The sequence below is a fragment of the Schistocerca gregaria genome, chromosome X, assembly GCF_023897955.1.
Source record: "Schistocerca gregaria isolate iqSchGreg1 chromosome X, iqSchGreg1.2, whole genome shotgun sequence".
Taxonomy (NCBI): domain Eukaryota; kingdom Metazoa; phylum Arthropoda; class Insecta; order Orthoptera; family Acrididae; genus Schistocerca; species Schistocerca gregaria.
The window spans coordinates 19,365,323-19,385,865 of NC_064931.1; the positions used below are offsets into that span (position 1 = coordinate 19,365,323).

Sequence of the window (20,543 nt, forward strand, 5' to 3'; positions counted from 1 at the left end):
CTGTGAAAGACAGTACCTCAAACTTGTTGGTTAGGGGGATCGGTACAACACCTCGAGTTCTCCCTGGTTACCATCCACCCTGTACAGGATGCCTAGATCTACCATTGACATGCTATTCACAGTCAAGTAATGACAGATCCTGTACTTTCTGCAGAGGAGACAAGATACACATGAAAAAAAAGTACTTGAGGTACCTCTGGTACCGGTATCACAGATACACGACTCTCGGGAGCTCTTCCAACACACAGATTCATACCAGCTGTCAATCATTTGACTGTAGTCAGGATGATTTCCAGCTACTTACGAATGTCAATCAACTCGTCCTGTGTTCGAAGACAGCATTCACAGTGTGGTTGCATTTTGGTTGGCGCAATGTATTACGAAACAGTGAACCAATAATTTTTAATGAAGCCCACTGATTATATTTTGATGTGTTGAGCTAAAAAGTTGTAAATTCCCTATAAGAATTAAAGCATATACACAAAACATGATCTCCATTAAAGCAACACAAAAACCTGTAGTAAAAATTACTAGTTTCCTAAAGCATTTTGAGGTTAATTACAGTTGTTAGTGAACTTGAAAACAGAGTTAATTGATGGTATATGCAAGTAATATGTACAGCTATCCCTCTTCAAGGGAATTGTTTCAATTTCAATGATAAAAATTCACTGACTCTTCTCTTCTCTATCACTGTTTACATATAAGTATAGCCCCACTGGCTACACAAAAAAGGGGCATTGCCAACCTATTAGCATTAGAGAAACACCACTGCGACTGATGCTGGCCCTGACCTAAACTTTAGCCTAGCGCTTCACATAGATCTATGATTCACACTGAAAAAATATTTGATGTTGTTGCAGTTACTAACGTTGCAGTAGGAACTACAACTTCTTAAGGCATTATCAACAACCTAAAATAAATTAATTCATTAATTAAACTGGAGGAGGGAAAAAAAGAGAGAAGTACAACATAAAACTGTCTAGGAAAAAGCCACATTTCAGTAGGGTACAAAATAAAGACCTAATGAAAACGTACCAAGGATTATGAAAGAAAGAATATTGCCTCTTCACACAGTTTAAAATTACTTACGCAGCAGATAGGAAATCCTTCATATTCTTTTTTTTATATCATCTTTACCGGTCTCGAATTTAAGTTCACTCAAGAACTTCAAATCACAGGATTTATCTGCCGAAGTTCCAGTCTCTGGTACTGCCAATGGAAATAAATTTAAAAAATACTGTAATTTTGTGTGGCAAGAAACACACACACACACACACACACACACACACACACACACACACACACACACAAAATAGACAATAAACAGCAGAAATGACAATGATAACTGCATACTTAAAAACCAATGTAGGTTACACAATTGGTGAATCAAAAATCTATTACATTAATCAAGAACGTGAGAGAAAGATATCATGTATGATGACTTTCAGTGTAACAACTGTTGCACACACTAGCACACCTGCATGGTGGCAAAAATAAACAAAACTGGCATAATAGAACTACAATCCCATGATCTGTGATCAATAATTTTCACAAAACAGTCAACTAGTAACAATAAAAAAAAAGAGTAAAGCCATTAAGGAGCCTATTGCCACTACAGCATAAAGACTAAGTATGGAGAATTATTTAGTATTTTTACAAAAAGTTTGCAGTGAATTATAATTTAAGCTATCAGGCATCATCCAACTGGGAACTAATTACATGTGGGGGTCCCACAAGGTTCCATTTTAGGGCCCCCAATTTTTCTTGTGTATATCAATGACCTTTCATCAGCAACATTACCAGACGCCAAGTTCGTTTTGTTTGCCGATGATACAAACATTGCAATAGATAGCAAATCAAGTGTAGTTTTGTGGACATTAATCACTGGTTCCTAGCCAAGTCTTTGTCACTAAACTTTGAAAAAACACATTACACGCAGTTCAGAACTTTTAAGGGGTGTCCCACGAGCATATGCTTAACATACGATGACAAGCAGATAGAAGAAGGGGACAGTGTTGAATTCTTGGGATTACAGCTTGATAATAAATTCAACTGGGAAGAGCACACCACAGAACTGTTGAAGTGTCTTAATAAATCTCTATTTGCAATGTGAATTGTGTCAGACACGGGGGATATAAAAATGAAAAAGCTGGCATACTAGGCTTACTTTCATTCCATAATGTCACATGGGATTATTTTTGGGGTTATTCATCAAGTCAAGCTAATGTTTTCCGGGCACAAAAATGTGCTGTAAGAGTTATATGTGGTGGGACCTCAAGAACATCCTGCAGAAGCCTGTTTAGGGAATTAGGGATACTAACTACTGTTTCCCAATATATTTATTCCTTAATGAAACTTGTCACAAATTACTCTGGTACAAAAATGTGTGCATTATTCAGGAACACACATTTTCAATAACTTGCCAGCTGCCATAAAAAGCTTAACAACCAATGAAACTCAGTTTAACAGAAGCCTAAAGGATTTATTGGTGGCCAACTTCTTCTACTCCATTCATAAATTTCTCAGTAGAACCAACTGGTGTGTGTGTGTGTGTATAATCTAACTTCTGCACCATTTCAGTGCAGTAATGTGCTTCATTGTAAGTAAGTATTATAGCAGTTCTATTACATGTTTATTACCCTACAAATAAAAATAAAAACTTTTTTTAAAAAAATTCAGTGCATTAAGGTTTGTAAAATGGTTCTTTCATATAGAGTTCATTAAAAAAAATGATGATCATTCCACCTGGTACCTGTGAAATGGTACATTAGCTTATTTGTTTGAGTTGTAAATAATTGTCATGTATTATTGTTTTTCTGACATCATCTACATCCTGTAGAACCTCCTCACTATGAATCGACTGGAATAAAAGTAAATCTAATCTGATCTTCAATATCTTTTCATGATATTGTGGCAGAAATAATGTCACCATTTACCAGGCTACCATAATGTCACAAATAAATAGCATCCAAACTTTATATTCTCAAGTGAGAACATACACCATCATAAAAAGATGACAGATTTTAATCAACTGGAAGTGAAGTAATTACCAGATTGGCAAAGCTAATCACAGTATTATGGGGAAAACCTACCTTTAAAAAGGGATTAAGAGCCATCTCACCAAAAGGAAAAGCAAACTAATTTTAATAATCCATATAAGTAAAATTGTTGCAGCAAAGTTCAAGTTGCCTATACAATATAAAATACATATTGGATCAAAGTAATTCCTTTGCAACTGCATATGTAATACTTAGGTATCTGCTAGTAAGAAAGGGAGCTCTTGAAAAATGGTTTAGAAAAGCATTTTCTGTGGTAAGTTGAAATTAATTTTCTCTATTTTTATAAAATAAATTATTTAGTACTTCTGTTACTAATATATTTAAATTAATTGTTATGCCTTAATGTAAACATGCCTTTTAATGAAATAAAACACTGTATTTCTTACTGTCTCATTCTGTCACAGTAGAACAAGCAGCTTAAATAATACAAAAAATTCTAATGGTATTTTCAATGCAAGTATGTTTCACAAGTTAAGAAGTTCCAGGAAAATCATATAATTTGCAAATAATAAACATTGAAATTCATTTTTTTATAACTTGTCGCATTTAGTCACAGATTAAGAGAGTAGTTTGAAGACACCCTGGAAATCCAGATTTAGTTTTTTATCTTAACTAACATTTGATATTTATTGCAGTGTGTGTTTTCATTAATATTTATTCAATTAGCAATAGGCCTAGTGTGACTAAAGTGATAAAGTCTATATAGTCTTCACATAATACAGCATGACAGTAAGTTTACTGGAAAAGCAGTGTTGATGGGAAAAAAGATGAAATAAATAATGGTGACTTTTGTTCTAGGGGTCAAGTTGAACAGGTTAGGTCTCTACTGGATGCAATTCATGATATCTATGTTATACCTCACACACTCCGCACACAGTTTATTTCAGATGAAAATGAAACAAACATTCCTGAGCACACACTAAATAATGAAGTCAATTGGCAATTGACGGATATTTATGTGGGTTCCTCTGTTGATGTTAAGCTGAAAGCCAGAAAGTCAATTAAGTTCTAACAGTAGATGACAATACACAAGACATGATCTCCTTCAGAAAAAAGCAGAGGGGACAACACATTGGATCACCAGATCCTACTCATATCAGATATCAGCTTCATCCCGCAATGTAATGATGATGCTGCATGTGATATCATGTGTGCAAACAGGAAACAGAACTTTTTTTGTGTTCATATTAGTTTTTGGAATATAGGGTGTTGTGAACTGATTTGTAGCATACTGTAAGGATATATCACAAGGTAAAAAGTTTCGTTGTGAGTTTGTGAGCTCAGTGAATGTGAATACAATACACTGAGATGACAACAGTCATGGGATAGCAATATGCACATATACAAATGGCAGTAGTATCACATACACAGGGTATAAAAGGCCATTGCATTGGTGGAGCTTTCATTTGTACTCAGGTGATTCATGTGGAAAGGTTTCCAATGTGACTACAGCCACATGAAAGGAATTAACAGACCATCAACATGGAATGGTAGTTGGAGCTAGACGTATGGGACGTTGCATTTCAGAAATTGTTGGGGAATTCAATATTCCAAGATCCACAGTGTCAAGAGTGTGATGAGAATACCAAATTTCAGGCATCACCTCTCACCAGGGGCCACGCAGTGGCCGATAGCCTTTAACTAACGGCCGAGAGCAGCGTTCATGTAGAGTTTTCAGGGCTGACAGACAAGCAACAGTGCATGAAATAAATGTAGAAATCAATGTGGGATGTATGACAAACATATCCATTAGAACAGTGCAGCGATGCGTGGCGTTAACAGCTATTACGGAAGACGACCCAAGAGTGGCTCTGCTAACAGCACGCCATCGCCTACAGAGTCTCTTATGGCTAGTGACCATACTGGTTGGATCCTGGATGATGGGTCAGATGAGTCCCAAACTCAGTTGGTAAGAGCTGATGGTAGGGCTTGAGTGTGGTGCAGACCCCACAAAGCCAAGGACCCGAGCTGTCAACAAGGCACTGGTAAGCTGGTGGTGGCTCAATGATGATGATGGTCTGTGTTTACATGGAATGGAGTGGGTCCTCTGATTCAAGTGAACCAGTCATTGGCTGGAAATCATTATGCTCAGCTACTTGGAAACAATTTGCAGCCAATGACTGATTTTATGTTCCCAAACAACTATGTCATGTCACCAGGCCACAACTGTTCACAACTGGTTTGACGAACATTCTGAACAATTTGTGCACACAATTTGGACACCCAGATCACCCGAAGTAAATCCCATCTAACACTTATGGTACATTATTGAGAGGTCAGTTCGTGCACGGCATCCTGCGCCAGCAACATTTGCGCAGTTATGGATGGATATAGAGTCAGCATGGCTTCATATTTCTGCATGGGACTTCCAACAACTCGTTGAGCCCTTGTGACATCAAGATGATGCACTATGCTGGGAAAAACGAAGTCCGACACAATATCAGAAGGTATCCCATGACTTTTGGTCACCTCAGTGTATCTTAAATGAAGTGACATATTGAAGCACCGTGTAGCCAGAGATCTACCTTACGGTGACAGGTGACAGTTTGGTTACGAGTTGCGAAGTTGCACTAAATGCTTCAGTTGACCCGCAAATTTAAATTAAAAGCTGATAATACTTCATGGGTACCTAGGTCTTATATTTTTCAGATTTTTGATATGGTGGACACTGACCACTGACAAAGGTTTTTCATTCCTTGGCTTAGACATCAGTGATGTTTCACAGGCTGGTGTATTTTATATCAGACAGGAGTCCCATTCCATCACACAACTATTTTTACTTATTTACAAAATACCAATTAACATTTCTATAATTTTACTTTGTTAAAATTATATTTAGGCCTACACCATTTTATGTCCATAGAAGAAGAGTTGCTGTTTCAATTGAAATTTAATTTTGAAGCAAGATACAGGTTAAAATATTATGCAAATGTCCCATTCCATCACATGGACTGGGTCACAGAAATTATAAATAAAAAGGTGTCACTATAAAGTCACAATTAGAGAGTGCTGTCTATCAGAGTGTCAGATCATCAAAAGAGGAAAATGAGGACAGCATAGGAGTCTATTATCAGATTGTAAAGCTGCACGATGAGGTGACTTCAACACGTTCTTTTCTGAGTGCTCAGCCTAATTACAATGGAGGCAAGCAGCATGGCAACTGTTTTACAAAGAATCTGCTTTGAAAGCTATTCAGCAGCTTATTATTAAATACTCATGTTCCCTTCAAGACTGGTGCATGGACTTACTCTCATGGATGATTATAGCATTCAAATGTGCATGATGTGTGGTTGCTTTTATAGAAAAAGTGTGTGTGTGTGGGGGGTGGGGGCGCACCTGTCTGCAACTCAATGTGTCATCTTTATGGTGAGTAGCAATCTATCATTTTCATAATACTGTTATTGGCAAAGGTGAGTCATGTAAATATGAAACAGGTTGCCGATATTCTCATTATTCAAGATGTTGTAAATGTTGCTCGCATTATTCTCCTTCCATTAACAATACGCAGTTGTAAAGTTGTCTCGTAATGTTAGTAGTAAGTCGCTGATGTATAAAACGAGAGGAAAGTTCAAGGGAGTGGGGGGAGGTGAGCAGAAGCAACAAAGTTGCTTATTGTATAAATAAAAAGTGAAACCAACTCTACGACATTCTCCCAATTAAAAAGGCTATGATGTCTTTTGTATACCATGCTTTGCATTAGCCCTATCAGGAGGCAGCTTGGTGAGCATGGCAACTTTAGATCTCTTGTGGCACTGGAAATGAATACACCTACTTGTGATACAGTAGGCAGGCAAGTTGCTGTATGACATGCTCCACTTTCTAACCCTTTCCATCTCCACTTCATTCCCTAGTCATGGGGAGTCAGCTGCTGGCTTGGCACTGTAACATTAATGACAGTCAGCTCTTGTGCAGCTCTGTGAAGAAGACTGGCCTGCACAGTCAAAAGCTTTTGCTGGGTCATAAAATATGCCCATTGGCTGTACCCATATATTTAAGTTATTACTTTCAGTCTTTTATGAGTTGTGGTAACTGAAATAAGGAACTACACTATTATACATTGGGATGAAATTATTTTTAGAACACATGTAATGATGATGTTCAAAAGTCTTCGGTGCAACATACATAATTTAATGGGTAAAGGTAGCAACTCACTGAATACTTGAGGCACTAGGTCATCAGTAGGCACATAAATAAGGCTGACTGAGGCAAATCAGCACGCAGCTGTTCACTGAGTTTTTACTTTTGAAGAGTAAACTATTAATGTTATTGGTATGTAATTTTAAGCTTCTACTGTTTTGCTTTTCTTGTGTGAATTTCACTACTGTTTATCTGCCTGGGAACATATATGCACGAAACTGATAACAACGACAATCTCATTCAAATAAAATCCTGTTGGTAGTACTGGGCCATACCATTTTGAGACTATAACCTCTATTGGTTTAAAAACAATGAAATGCCCAAAAGGATTTTATTCGAACTGATATGTCTATCATGGAAGCCTTTAACACTTTTAACATTCTGATCTGTTCACATGCAATTGACAAGAATAATTGACTGGTGAAACTGATAAGAGCTAGAGACTATATAGACACTAAATTACACATCTGAACAATATCATCTCGAATCATACAGGTCAAGAGTGAATATGTCACATTATTATTTCAAAGGTTTCAGAAAAAAAAATGTGTGTCAAAAGTCCAGAAGACTCCTCTGAAAAACTAAAATACTTTGATTTTCTGATAATATGTTGAAACCTTTAGACGTCTGTAAATGGGATTATTTGTGAACATGTAATGAAAGGGAAAATAAAAAACGGATTAAAAGTTACATGCCATAGAGTTATGAAGTTATTTTTTAAATGTAAACATTATTCACAATACTCTCAGAGATGACTAACACATACACACTTCTCAGCCTCTTTTCCATCTGTAATTTGGAAAAATAAACTACAAAAATATGTAATTTTTAACAATTTCAAAATTATGTTTTGAAAACATGAATAGTCACAGGAGGATAACTTCATGAATAATGATACAGTGGAAAGACCGCTAACTGTCAGCTATGCCATTAAAGCTTGAAATTCATGAACTATTAAAATATTTCTATGTAAAGATGAGAGAACCTGAATTTTTTTATTCTTAATTATTTTCTCTACAACCCCCATCCTAAATAGTCTGCAAATTGCATGGTATGTCAGTTGGTCATTGTACTTATGGAAGGTACAATCAATCAAGAAGGGCAATATTTTGTGAGGCAAAACTTGAGAAATTTTTATGTCAGACCTAGTTACTCTCAAGGTAAAAAAAAAATCATTGACATTTAAAAATTTAAACTGACTGCTGATGTTGAGCAAATGTAATGCGAAACTGGCATATCTTAGTCAAAATAATTACTTAACAGCCTTATAAAAAGTGGGAAAACAACTGTTCATTTTGTTCAAACATTTTATAAAAAAATTAAGTACAGAAAATAGCATTGTATACATATTTTTCTGTTTCTGATAGTATCACAAATTTTTGTCTTCTGTCATGATTTTACTTCTTTATGACATTCCATGAATTAAAATCGCCTACACTGTAAGAGTCAACATTTCACTGTTCAAAAGAGATAACTTTTTTCTCTTTTTCCAATGGCTCCTCACTGAATTTGTATGGCCAAGATGAGTTTGCAAAAGGACAAGGATGCTGCAACAAGAGCAGCACTTTGGAAAAAGGGTCTGCACAATGATCTGTTGACGATGGCCAGGTGAAAGAATTCGCCAGACCATAAGGTGATGGTTACGTCTTGCACCTCATGAGAGAGACTAATTATTTGTCCCCCCTCCCCAAATCATTGTCATGCACATAATTTATAGCTGCTCACAACAAAGTCTTCTAAAGTATACTGAAGTTGCTGCATTTCACACACAGTAACAGGCTGCATTTCATGGAGAACTGTTCTTGCAACATATATTCCACACCGGAATGCAACCCGGCAATGACACGATTGAATTCCTGCCACTGACTTCATAGCAGACTATTCATGTCTCTTTTTAAACTGAATTCCCCTGATTTACAATCATTTAGAAGAGTTTTGTAGTAATTTTGATATGGTCTGTACAGGTCTAATAGCATTTCTAATAGCATCAACAGCTTCATGTTGGAAATTTAGTCGTGTTGCAAAATGTTTACAGAGATCACCTACCCTATCACATGCAGTTTTTCCACGGCTGGTTGCTGAAAACATCAAAATTTTGGCCTTAATTCTTGTACAGTGTTTTCCAATTTCATAAAACTCAAGAAGTTTTGAAAATGTGATGCTGCACCATTAGCCACCTACAGACATTAAGAAAATGTATGGTTTTTAGATGCTATGTCATCAATTATCATGCTGACCGCACTGCATGCATGTGCAATGTCATGAATGAGATAGACACTGACAGCAAAACAGTGTGATGTTCGAAGGAAGTGAGCAACACGTGTGAATATTGACATGTGTGATGCATGCCAGTGGTGACTCTGAACTTCATTCTGCAAAGCAAAAGACCAATTTTCAGCAAACTGAAAATGAAGAACTATTGTGTGTGTTTTCTGAGAGGTGGCTGATTTTACTTCTGCTATTGCCTGTCTCTGAAACCTGCAGATATGATGATGAACTACTCCTTTATGACCCAATGCCTATCCTCTGCAACATACTTCCCTGGCTCCACTGTCTTCTTCACCAACTCTCCTCCCCCCCCCCCCCCCCCCCCGCCACACACACACAATGCATAGGTTACATCACAGTAGTATCCTGAAGGTGTAATGCTTCACTCGTCATCCCTTCAGCACCAGGACACACTGCACACTCCTGCAACCAACATTTATCTTGGGGCTCTTGACATAGGTCCATAGCACCAGGTCTGTCTCAGTGTACTTCTTCCCTGTGACACTACTCATGGAAAAAGTTTCAAACATGTCCATACTTCCTTCACTGGCCTCCATTTTATCCATTTTCACTATAAGGAGTAGAATTTTCTGAGACTAATTTTTAAATTTGGGTTCCCTTTTTCATTAGGAGATATGCTTCTCTTACTGATCTTATCATGTATCTTTTTGTCTTTTTAACTTTTTCACCATTTTCACAAACAGAGATAAGAGTCTGATTAGGACTTTGCCTGCTTCAATCTTTGTCATCACTTAGGTAGTATTCCAGAGCAACATTAAGAGTATCATCTTGCAATGGATGCATACAGTAGGAACCTGGGCATGCCTAAATACTTTTCTCATTATTTTATGAGCTTTTGAAATTAAATAATGTGAGGAAGCAGGTATGTATTGCTGTATCTGCTGCTTGGAGTAGCTATCTGGTATCAGTGTCAGTAATTGTACCTTCTAAGTACAGGTAGATGCCAAGACAGTGTTTAGAGTATGAATCCACACATCAAAAATGGCTCTAAGCACTATGGGCCTTAACATCCGAGGTCATCAATCCCAATCCACACATCAAATCCAGAGAATCTGCATCTATATTATACACTTCAAAAAGTTTTGAAGATGATACTTGTGTTAAACTTGTTTCAAGTTCTTCCACTTTTATTTGTACTTTCCACTTGTGTTCTTGTGCTTCTTATCTTGCCTGGGCATTTAAAGAGGGATATTTGGGGCTACAATAAAAATGCTAACATTCAATGTGACAACAACATCACACACAGAAATATAAACATCTGCACTGTCTTCTCCAGTATCACATTCTGGTGATGGTAATCATTCAGGCAGGTTATCACTAAATTTCTTGTTGCAGCGAATACAGCAATTCCTGTGCAATGAATGTGACGGTAACACAGTTACTCAAAGAAAAAGATATTTCTGCAATACCTCTGACAGACTTCCAACAATCGTGAAGTATATTTAACTTTTATTAAACGCCATTTTCTATGAGGCTGTTGTCAGTGCCAATAACATTCTACCAGGCTGTTGACCGCATGGTCAATATATAAAATTGTCCAACGTTGCAATTGCGGCCAAAACATCAGACGATGTTATATATTGACAATGTGGTCAACAGCCCAGAAGAATTTTATTGACACCATCTTTTTATGTCTTTTTCATAGCCCACACACCTCACCCATTCACTACTATATTTTCTCACTGACATTGTATCTAAAAGAAAAGATAAAACCAAACAAAAAAACTCTATGCAGAAGGAGTCATGAGCAAGTTCTTGCCAATTTGTTACAAACAGGAGAGAGCTTGAAACAGTGTTGCCAACATGTATATTTTACACTAGAAATTCAATTATGTGAAATATGCAGAATGTTGAAAAATTTCTAACACTTTACAGAGAAACATATTGTCCATTTTGATTGCAGTAACTGCTAACAAACACATTAGCCAAACATACCTGTAAAATGACCTCTTAATAAAAAGTGTTCATATTTTTCATTTCCTATCCTATGACAACAGTGCATTATTGCGCATTGTTGTCTGTATCCTCACTAAATTAAAATTTGCTTTTCATCTGTCTTACCTTTCCTACGACTCACTGAGCCACTGGCTTTTAGTTAACAGTTTTTGAATTGTTCCTATTTTTAATATGTCCCTTTAGTGCTATTGTTGCTAGCTATTAATTGGTATAGGAGTTTTTGACAGTGGACTTTTAGGTTTTGCTACCTTTTTTTTGTGAGATGCTTTTCAATAGGAACAGCACATGTGTATGTTCTTTTAAGTCATGACGTGTCACATTATTCCATGTCACCATTAAACTAGCATGCCACTCATGGAAAATGGAATTGTTTTAAAATGTGTTTTAAGGTTTTTACACAAACTTTATGTCGCCGGCTTCTACATCTACATCCATACTCCGCAAGCCACCTGACTGTGTGTGGCGGAGGGTACCCTGAGTACCTCTATCGGTTCTCCCTTCCATTCCAGTCTCGTATTGTACGTGGAAAGAAGGATTGTCGGTATGCCTCTGTGTGGGCTCTAATCTCTCTGATTTTATCCTCATGGTCTCTTCGCGAGATATACGAAGGAGGGAGCAATATACTGCTTGACTCTTCGGTGAAGGTATGTTCTCGAAACTTTAACAAAAGCTTGTACCGAGCTACTGAGCGTCTCTCCTGCAGAGTCTTCCACTGGAGTTTATCTATCATCTCCGTAACGCTTTCGCAATTACTAAATAATCCTGTAACGAAGCGCGCTGCTCTCCGTTGGATCTTCTCTATCTCTTCTATCAACCCTACCTACAGTTCTGTACCACCCTGTTCAATATGTTCCTTTACTGCTCATAATATACTCTGTATGCTTTTCATGTAACTTTCTTGTAATGATTCTTTTTCCGTCTTGAATGAAAATCAATACTTCAAATTGTGAACGGCCAGACTAGGTGGTCCCCGCATTGTTCATCCTGTTAACAGATGGGAGTACTTTTGCCACTCTGGTTTACCAGTTTGCTTCCCTCTCCATGTACACTACTCCATGCTCTGCACTTGTTGGTGGCACACTGAGTTCTATACTTGTTCAGGGGACAACACAAAGTGTAAGTGTCCTGGTTTTCAATGCATATTTCTTTACCCAGGCAGTCGTACTTAGTATTCTCTGGTGTTGCTTTGCCATTGACTTAGGTTTTTCTGCACCTCTCCCAACAGCTGTTTTCTAATGTGTTATATGGATCTGTTATTTTCCCCATATATAAAACTTTGTGTAAAAAATTATTAGCTTTCTTGTTATTTTCAGTATCACACCTGATGATGGGCATGTAAGGGCCCAAAACTGATTGTGCTTTAAAAGCTGAAAAATAAAAAGTACCTTACAACTGAAACAGATCTTAAATCTCTACCAGAAGTCTCAGTTGCAGATGTCCCTCCAGCAGAACTGTCTAGTGATTTAGTTTGAGTTCGTAGGAACATTATTGCAATACTGATCTAACAAACTGTGCACAGCAACCACAATGCATGAAATATCACAGTCATCCCCATAAATGAAGAGCCAATGTTGATACACGTCGTGCATGTCGCAAGTTACGAGAACTTGGTAGCAGTGGTGAGGGATGGGGCTGGGTAAGAAAGTTGTTGCAAATGTAAATATGGAGTAATGAGAAGGCATCAAATCTTGCTTTAAAATGGAAGAAACTGTGACACATTTCCTAAACACTAAATGGTATTCACAGATATATTTCTAATGATAATGGATTCTCCGTGTTGGCCAAGATGAGACTAAGGACAATTTCAGGAAGACCGACTTACACTACAGCTTTATCAAACAAATTAATCAAATGCTGACTTAAAATATTACACTTCATTAACAGTACAAATAGGCTAAGTGTACATCTGTAAGAATGTACTATGAAAGTTGTATTTAAAACATTGTTTAACACCATCACCATCATAACTTGTATGATGTGGTTATTCGTGATACCAACTCAAAACGAAAACTTTCTGCATAGGTTTAGAGAAGACTGACAATGGTGGACAAAGCGCTTTAAGATATGACTTTTCTGTATGGTCCGATTATAAATGGAGTAAATAAGATGCCTGAAACTCACAACTGTGATGGCATATACACTGTATTCACGAGCCATAGAAGCAGTTACTTTCTTGGTTCCAACAGTGACATAAAACTTTAAAGGTTTTCACATTCAAAAGTCTGCAATGAGTTGCATTTAACACTTACTGCTGGCCTTGCAAACCTCGACATTTCTTACAAAGCCAACCATTTTTATGGATATTTAACACTTTTTACTAAGAAAGCTACTCAACATTTAACAGTGATAAAACCTTTTGTGAAAGCCTAAAACCTCTTCTCCTGTATTACATATTTACAGATACTTTGTATGTTTGATCTTTTCCCTTATATTTTAAGGAATGTTAGGTTTTGCAAAAAACATAAAAGTTCAGCACAGCCAATATTTTAAATAACCATTCTAGTCCTAACAATTCTACTTTCAACTTCTTAAAACTAACCACCTATAACCCCAATTGTAGATTACAAGTGTTGGAACTTAAATTGGCAACAAAAGACTTACATGTTTGCACCTGTTACTGTCCCTCAAAGTAGTCACCAGCATTGTGTAGAACCCATTGCCACTGATGTTGAAGGTGTAGTATAGCAGAGCCTGTTCTGTTGATGGTGTGAATGGAGTGGTCTAAAGTTATGGTGATTCTCATGCACAAGTGTGATGGTGTTATGCTAACGCATTACGTTCCTCCACGGCAGACTGTCAATGCACAGTATTACTGTTTGTTTTTGGAGCATCAGCTGCAACCAGCTTTGCAAAAGAAGCTGGTGACACTTTCTGCACAACCCACTCATCATTTTGCATGACAATGAATGGGCACATACAGCGCAAGCTGTGGCTGCTCCGTTCGGTCGATGGGACTGAGAAGTACTGTACCATCCACTATACTCCCCGGACTTAAGTCCTCGCGACTTTGATTTGATTCCGAAGATGAAAGGAATCACTTTGTGGCATTCGCTTCTGAACTGTTCCAGAGATTCAACAGGCAGTAGACCGTTCCATTACCATCAACAGGCTCTGCTAACGGCATACTACGCCTTCCACATCACTGGCAACAGGTTCTACACAATGCTGGTGGCTACTTTGAAGGACAGTAACAGGTATAAACATGTAACTTTTTCGTATCTGTTGTGAATAAATAATTGCCACTATTTAAGTTCAAACTCTTGTATCACACATAATTTTTAAACAGTGTAATTTTTTTGTGTGATACATTCTGAACATGATGGTTTTGCACTTGTTGCAATAGTATGGCTGTCTTTTTCTTACAGCTTTTACTGTTTGCTTTTCTCCTTCAGCTTAGCATACTTTGCACACCATCTGGGTTCTTATTTTACCTGGTAGTGTAATTTTTCCTGAAGATAGCCTGCTCAGTTGGCTCATAGAAGAACTGCCTACTAGCATCTACGCACATTGATAATTACTGCATAATGTACACTTTATGAATTTAGACAGACACATCATTTTATTTTTTACTTTAATGGGGAGACTGCATGCATTTACCAAACTCATAGGGAAATAATGAAATGCAAGTTTCTCTACCACTTCAGTGCTCTGTGCTCCAACCTCTTCATCAGACAGCTCAACCTCTACCTTTTTTTTCTTGTTGCACATTTCCCATTCGACACAGTGCAGATCGATTGAGCTGATCAGTATACATAATTTCATAATCATAACTGGAGAAACTGTACCCCATGAAAGGATGGGATTGGCAGTCATCCAAAATTTTGCATCTCATCAATTGACGGGACTGACAGTGTTAGCAACACTGAAACTTTTGCCTTTCACACTGCTTTAAAAAGAAAAAAAAGGAAAAGAAACTGTTCTGAAAATCAGCAATACACATAATAAAGAGTTGTGCAATGCAAAATCAGTAAAATAATAAAAAGACAGACAGCACAGGACGACAGTAAATATGAATAATTGTGGCACATCCACTCTAACCACAGCGTTCCCATCATGGTGTTAAAGAATTCATCAGGCATATGGTCAACATCAATGCAAGTAGGCTTGGAAAAAAATCTTACCTCCACAGTCTCAGATGTTATTGAATTTAGCATATGTTAAAATGAAGGACTAAGTAAGAAACACTTATCTTTTTTTTGTTTTCTCCACAAAAAATTCTGCTATGAGATACAGCTTCCCAAAGATGACACTGTACATACCATTTTGAGGATACTATATTTCAAAAAAATTTTACATTGCTGCATCTCTGGAACAGTTCTAGATATTTTGTTGGTTTTTTTTTAGTTGAAAGATAATTGCTTTATGATAATAAAGAAATCCTCCATTTGGATTTATTTGTCAAAGTTTTTTTTACTATTGTGTTCTTAATTTTTTTATAATTTATGGAAATTTTTTGTTTTCAAAAATGCCAATCCATAAAATTGATTTTTTTTCTGTTGATTAGTACTATTTACTTCTACATTCCATGAAACGGGGAGCTTCCACTTTTAGGTTGAAAACGTTTTATAAACAATTGAGCCGGCTGGTGTGTCTGAGCGATTCTACGCGCTTCAGTCTGGAACCGCGCGACTGCTATGGTCGCAGGTTCGAATCCTGCCTCAGGCATGCATGTGTGTGTGTGTGTGTGTGTGTGTGTTGTCCTTAGGTTAATAGGGGTAAGTAGTTACAAGTTCTGAGGGACGGATGACCTCAAATGTTAACTCGCATAGTGCTCAGAGCCATTTGAACCATAAACAATTGAAACTTTTGCCATACATAAAACCTGTTTTATTACCACATTATCACATAACTGACTCATAAAAATCAAAACCTAGCCTTATTCAACACGATTTTTAGTTTTGAAAGATGAGTAAGAGACTCACTTTTTCAAGCATTTTACATGGCTACAAAATGTATGTGAAAGGTGAAAAGACAAAGGTTTCAATTTATACAACTTCTGTGCACTCTGTTTTGTACTGAAATTAGCCAGTCAATGAATTTTGATATAGAATGATGCCTCCCTGTTGAACTAATAGGAACTGGAGCACTTACAATCTTCAAAACACCGTGAACAGGAAACGAGCACTTTTGGCATGTTGCCATCCTTCAGCTGGAAACCTATATCCAGCAGCTGGTCCATGTAGCAGCATAAAGTTCAATACAATTTTCTATACTCTTCACTGGTGTCTATAATCTCCGCAATCCACCAGTCACAGTCATACACACACACCACAAACATCTCCCTTTCTCAGGTTGTGAATCAGAATATTAGCCTGCTGTTTCTGAGGTGTTGGCCAAATGAATGAAATTTCTTCTTTCTTGCTATTTAAAGTGTGTTCAATACGAGTTCACCAATCACTTTGAGTCCAAAAATGTCTTCTGAATTCCTTTTACAGGAGTAGTTTGTTTGAAAAATTATGCTTTTTTCTACTAACGGAATTCTTCGATTTCCTCTTTGGACAAACGAATGATGGCTGTGGATGTGTAAGATTTTTTCAACTCTCGCAAAATCCTCAGAATTCTGAATCACAGCTGCATTTGGTCTGGAGTTATGTTTCGTAGCATGTTGGTTTAGCAGGCCTCCTACACCATCACGAGGTCTCTTCCCATGACCAGTAGCACAGTATACCCAGTCAGCTGGCACAAGCAACTTACACAATTCAAACAGCTGGTAACAATTTTTAAAATGACTAGGAGCACCATCAGAAATAATGATGGTCTTCTCTGCCACCGTTTGCAGCAGAAGAATTTTGCGCATTGCTATCAAAGAAAGTGCTGAGTCATGTCCTGTATCATCACTCATAACTGCAATACTTGTGGTCTTGTTTTGAAAATGTGTCACTCCTGTAAAAACTGAAACCTGCTCATTACTCCAGTGACACCCTTGTACTTCTTGTGGGAGAATTAAAGACCAGTTCTCAGCAAAATCACAGTGAAGCACTAAACACAGTTCTTCAGCTTGTACACAACCTTTCACTTCTGCAAGGTGCTGTTATTGCCATTTCCACAGATGCTGGTGTGTTACTGCTTTCACTGACCATTTACCAAGTTCATCAATAAAACTGTCAAAGGCAACAGTTTTCTTAATTAGTTTATTATCCTACCATGTCGCATATGTAGTTCCTGCACAGTTCTCTGCTACATCTTCCAGACCAAGTGTCTGTGAAGTCAGTCCTCTCTTTCCAGGGCAGTCACCACATTCTTGAAACAAACAAGTCTCTCGCTTTACGTCACAGACTACTAATGACTTCACAAGCCCAACCAAGGTGTCATATGTCATGTGCTCAAGAAAGTTCTTCAAAGTTACCACACAGAGTTCAAAATTCGTGAAGTACACACATAAACGGACACCTCTAGGTGGGTGTGGAACTACCCACTTAGGTTGTAGTGCATAGCATTTTAATCTTCCAACATGTGACGTTGTATACTTGCTCTTATAAATTGCAAAAGTTTCTTTATTACTGCAAAGTCATGTACCTCTTCACTGTCACAACTTTTTGACTGTTGACCAACCTTTTTTGTTGGTACTCTGGTGAGAGCAGTCCCATTTATCTTCCAGATAAAATGACTGCACTATTTGAACTTAAGCCGCTTCTACAGGATGACCCTAGTAGGGATCTGGTCTTCCAAAGACTCCTTTTACAGGCCCCACATTTCTTTATTTTTCTACCATGTACTTCTATACTGACGGAATGTGGTTCAGAATTGTTTTCTTTGAAAATGTCTCTGGAATAATAGTTAAAACTAGCACGTTTTCACTGTATGATGCACAATATTCACCAGCTGAATTGACATTTGCAAAAAATTCCTGGCAAGAGTGCTTTGGTTCATTTCCTTCTGAAGATGGAATTTCTACTTTGAAGAGTGTGGTCAGTTTTGCTGTAGTGTATTCATCCATAGCTTTGTTAATTTCTCTGCGCCTTCTTGACATTTAGAGCTTATGGCTCGACTTCACTGACCATGGTTTCTTAACAGGGCTAACACCTACCTATGTAGTTGACTGATTCAGAATATTTCATTCTTCCTCTATTGATGCAAAATCTAAGAAATTAGTAAGAAACAACATCAGTGAAGACATGCACTACCTTGAAAGTTAACAAAAATGATTTTTAAAACAAAACCTGCCCAACTTAAAAGTGGAAGCTCTCAGCTACAGAGGATATAGCACTACACGATACTAATCAACATAAAAAAGCTAACTTTTCTGGATTGGCATATTCGAAAAAAAAATTTTTTTTCTGTGAACTATAACAAATTTCAAAAGGCCACAGCAAAAGAACTTGGACGGATATGTCCAAACGGAGGATACCACTGTAATCGTACAGCAATTGTCTTTAAAAAAAAAAAAAAAGTAGAACAATTGCAGAGATACAGCATTTTAAATTTTTGTCTGAAATCTCTATCTTCAAAATGGTATTCACAGTGTCATCTTTGGAGGCCTGTAATTCAAGGCAGGAATTTTTTTTGTAGAAAACAAAAAAATACTTGTTTCTTACTTACCCCTGAATTTTAACATATGCTAAATTCATAACATATGAACTATGAAGGTAACCCTCCTGCCTGAGGTGGTACGGATTATGCCATCACAATAAAACAACACTTGTCCATCCCCTTTTGGAGTACTGCTGTGCGTTGTGGGATCCTTACCATATAGGGTTAACGAAGTACATCTAGAAAGTTCACAGCACGTTTTGTATTATCGAGAAACAGGAAAGAGAGTGTTGCAGACATGATACAGGACTTGGGGTGGACACCATTGAAACAAAGGCATTTCTCACTTACAATGGGATCTTCTCGCGAAATTTCAATCACCAACTTTCTCCTCCAAATGTGACAGTTTGTTGGCGCTGAAATGCATAGGGAGAAATGATCATCACAATAAAATAAGAGAAGACAGAACTCGCACAAAAAGACTTGGGTGTTCGTTTTTTCCGTGTGCTATTTGAGGGTGAAATAATAGAGAACTATTGCGAAGGCTGTTCAATGGACCCTCTGCTGGGCATTTACGTGTGATTTGCAGAGTATCCATGTAGAGGTAGGTAATCAGAGGAGGGAGAGAAGAAAAAAAAAGAGAGACGATGTATCTTTATCAGCACGGTCATTTACAGTAATACAAAAACCACTCGTAAAGCACTGTTTGAAGACTAAGGTCAGTAGCTCTAGCTGGGACTGTCTTCTAAGCTCGTGTACATCATCATTTCCCTTTACATAAGAGTCTTGTGACTGAAGCATAAATTTTCAATACAGATGTTAGACTGCCTCCCACACTCAGGATCTACTCATGCTCACTCACTATACCACTTAACTTTATCGATAGGAACTGCACACTATTTCTTCTACCTATGGAAGTGAGACCTATGAAACTGACTACCTGTCGTACAAATCAAAAGCAAACTGGTAACCTCAAAAAGGCTGACATAGTTTTGACAGTAACCTCATCTACCCAATGGACATGTTATCTTCATTATTTTCATGGTTTGCATTCCACTGATTACTTTCCAGGTACAGCAAAGACAAACTTTGAATGTGTGGCAAGTAAAGAAATCACTTATTACACGTTTTTAACAATTTGGTACACTAGCCCTAATTAATTGAGTGAAAAATTTTATATGATTTTCTGTCCCTATTTTTGACGTCATTGATTACGAAATAAAATACTTCCAGAATGAATGCTTAGGTCTCCAGAGGGGTTCATACCATTACTAACTTTTAAGACAAGCCAAAAGTAAGTGCAACTCCAGGATCTGAACACCGGCCTTTGTCTATCTTATATTCTTGTTGACTGAGTTACCAAGACACATGTCAGGGTCCATTCCACAGTTTCAATCAGATAGAACATTATCTGGTAAAAATTACATATTGGACCCCAGTTCCTTTTTTCAGTTTGGCACAGAAGTTAACATTAGGCTACACTAAAAGTCAATTTGGTTTTTATGTTTCTTGGCTTCACCAACTCACAACCAAATGTGTCATCTTTCAACCTAACTGAGACCTTGGGCTGCACTACTGATCATTCTGCCACCAGAATGGTCAGGGGGAGGGGGTCTAATACCACACTTTAAC

At 37.4% G+C, this 20,543-nt stretch overlaps 1 protein-coding gene across 4 annotated transcripts in view; it reads right to left on the reverse strand.

Moving 5' to 3' along the window:
- Positions 1-20,543, reverse strand: part of LOC126298485 (uncharacterized) — a 55,688-nt gene that overhangs the window by 32,968 nt on the left and 2,177 nt on the right. For 2 of the 4 annotated variants that reach the window (XM_049989821.1, XM_049989819.1), the window contains exon 2: positions 1,090-1,209. The exons of the other annotated variants lie outside the window; for them this stretch is intronic. The gene's annotated coding sequence lies outside the window, so the exon portion shown is untranslated. The remainder of the gene's footprint in view (positions 1-1,089; positions 1,210-20,543) is intronic. 4 annotated transcript variants of the gene reach the window in all.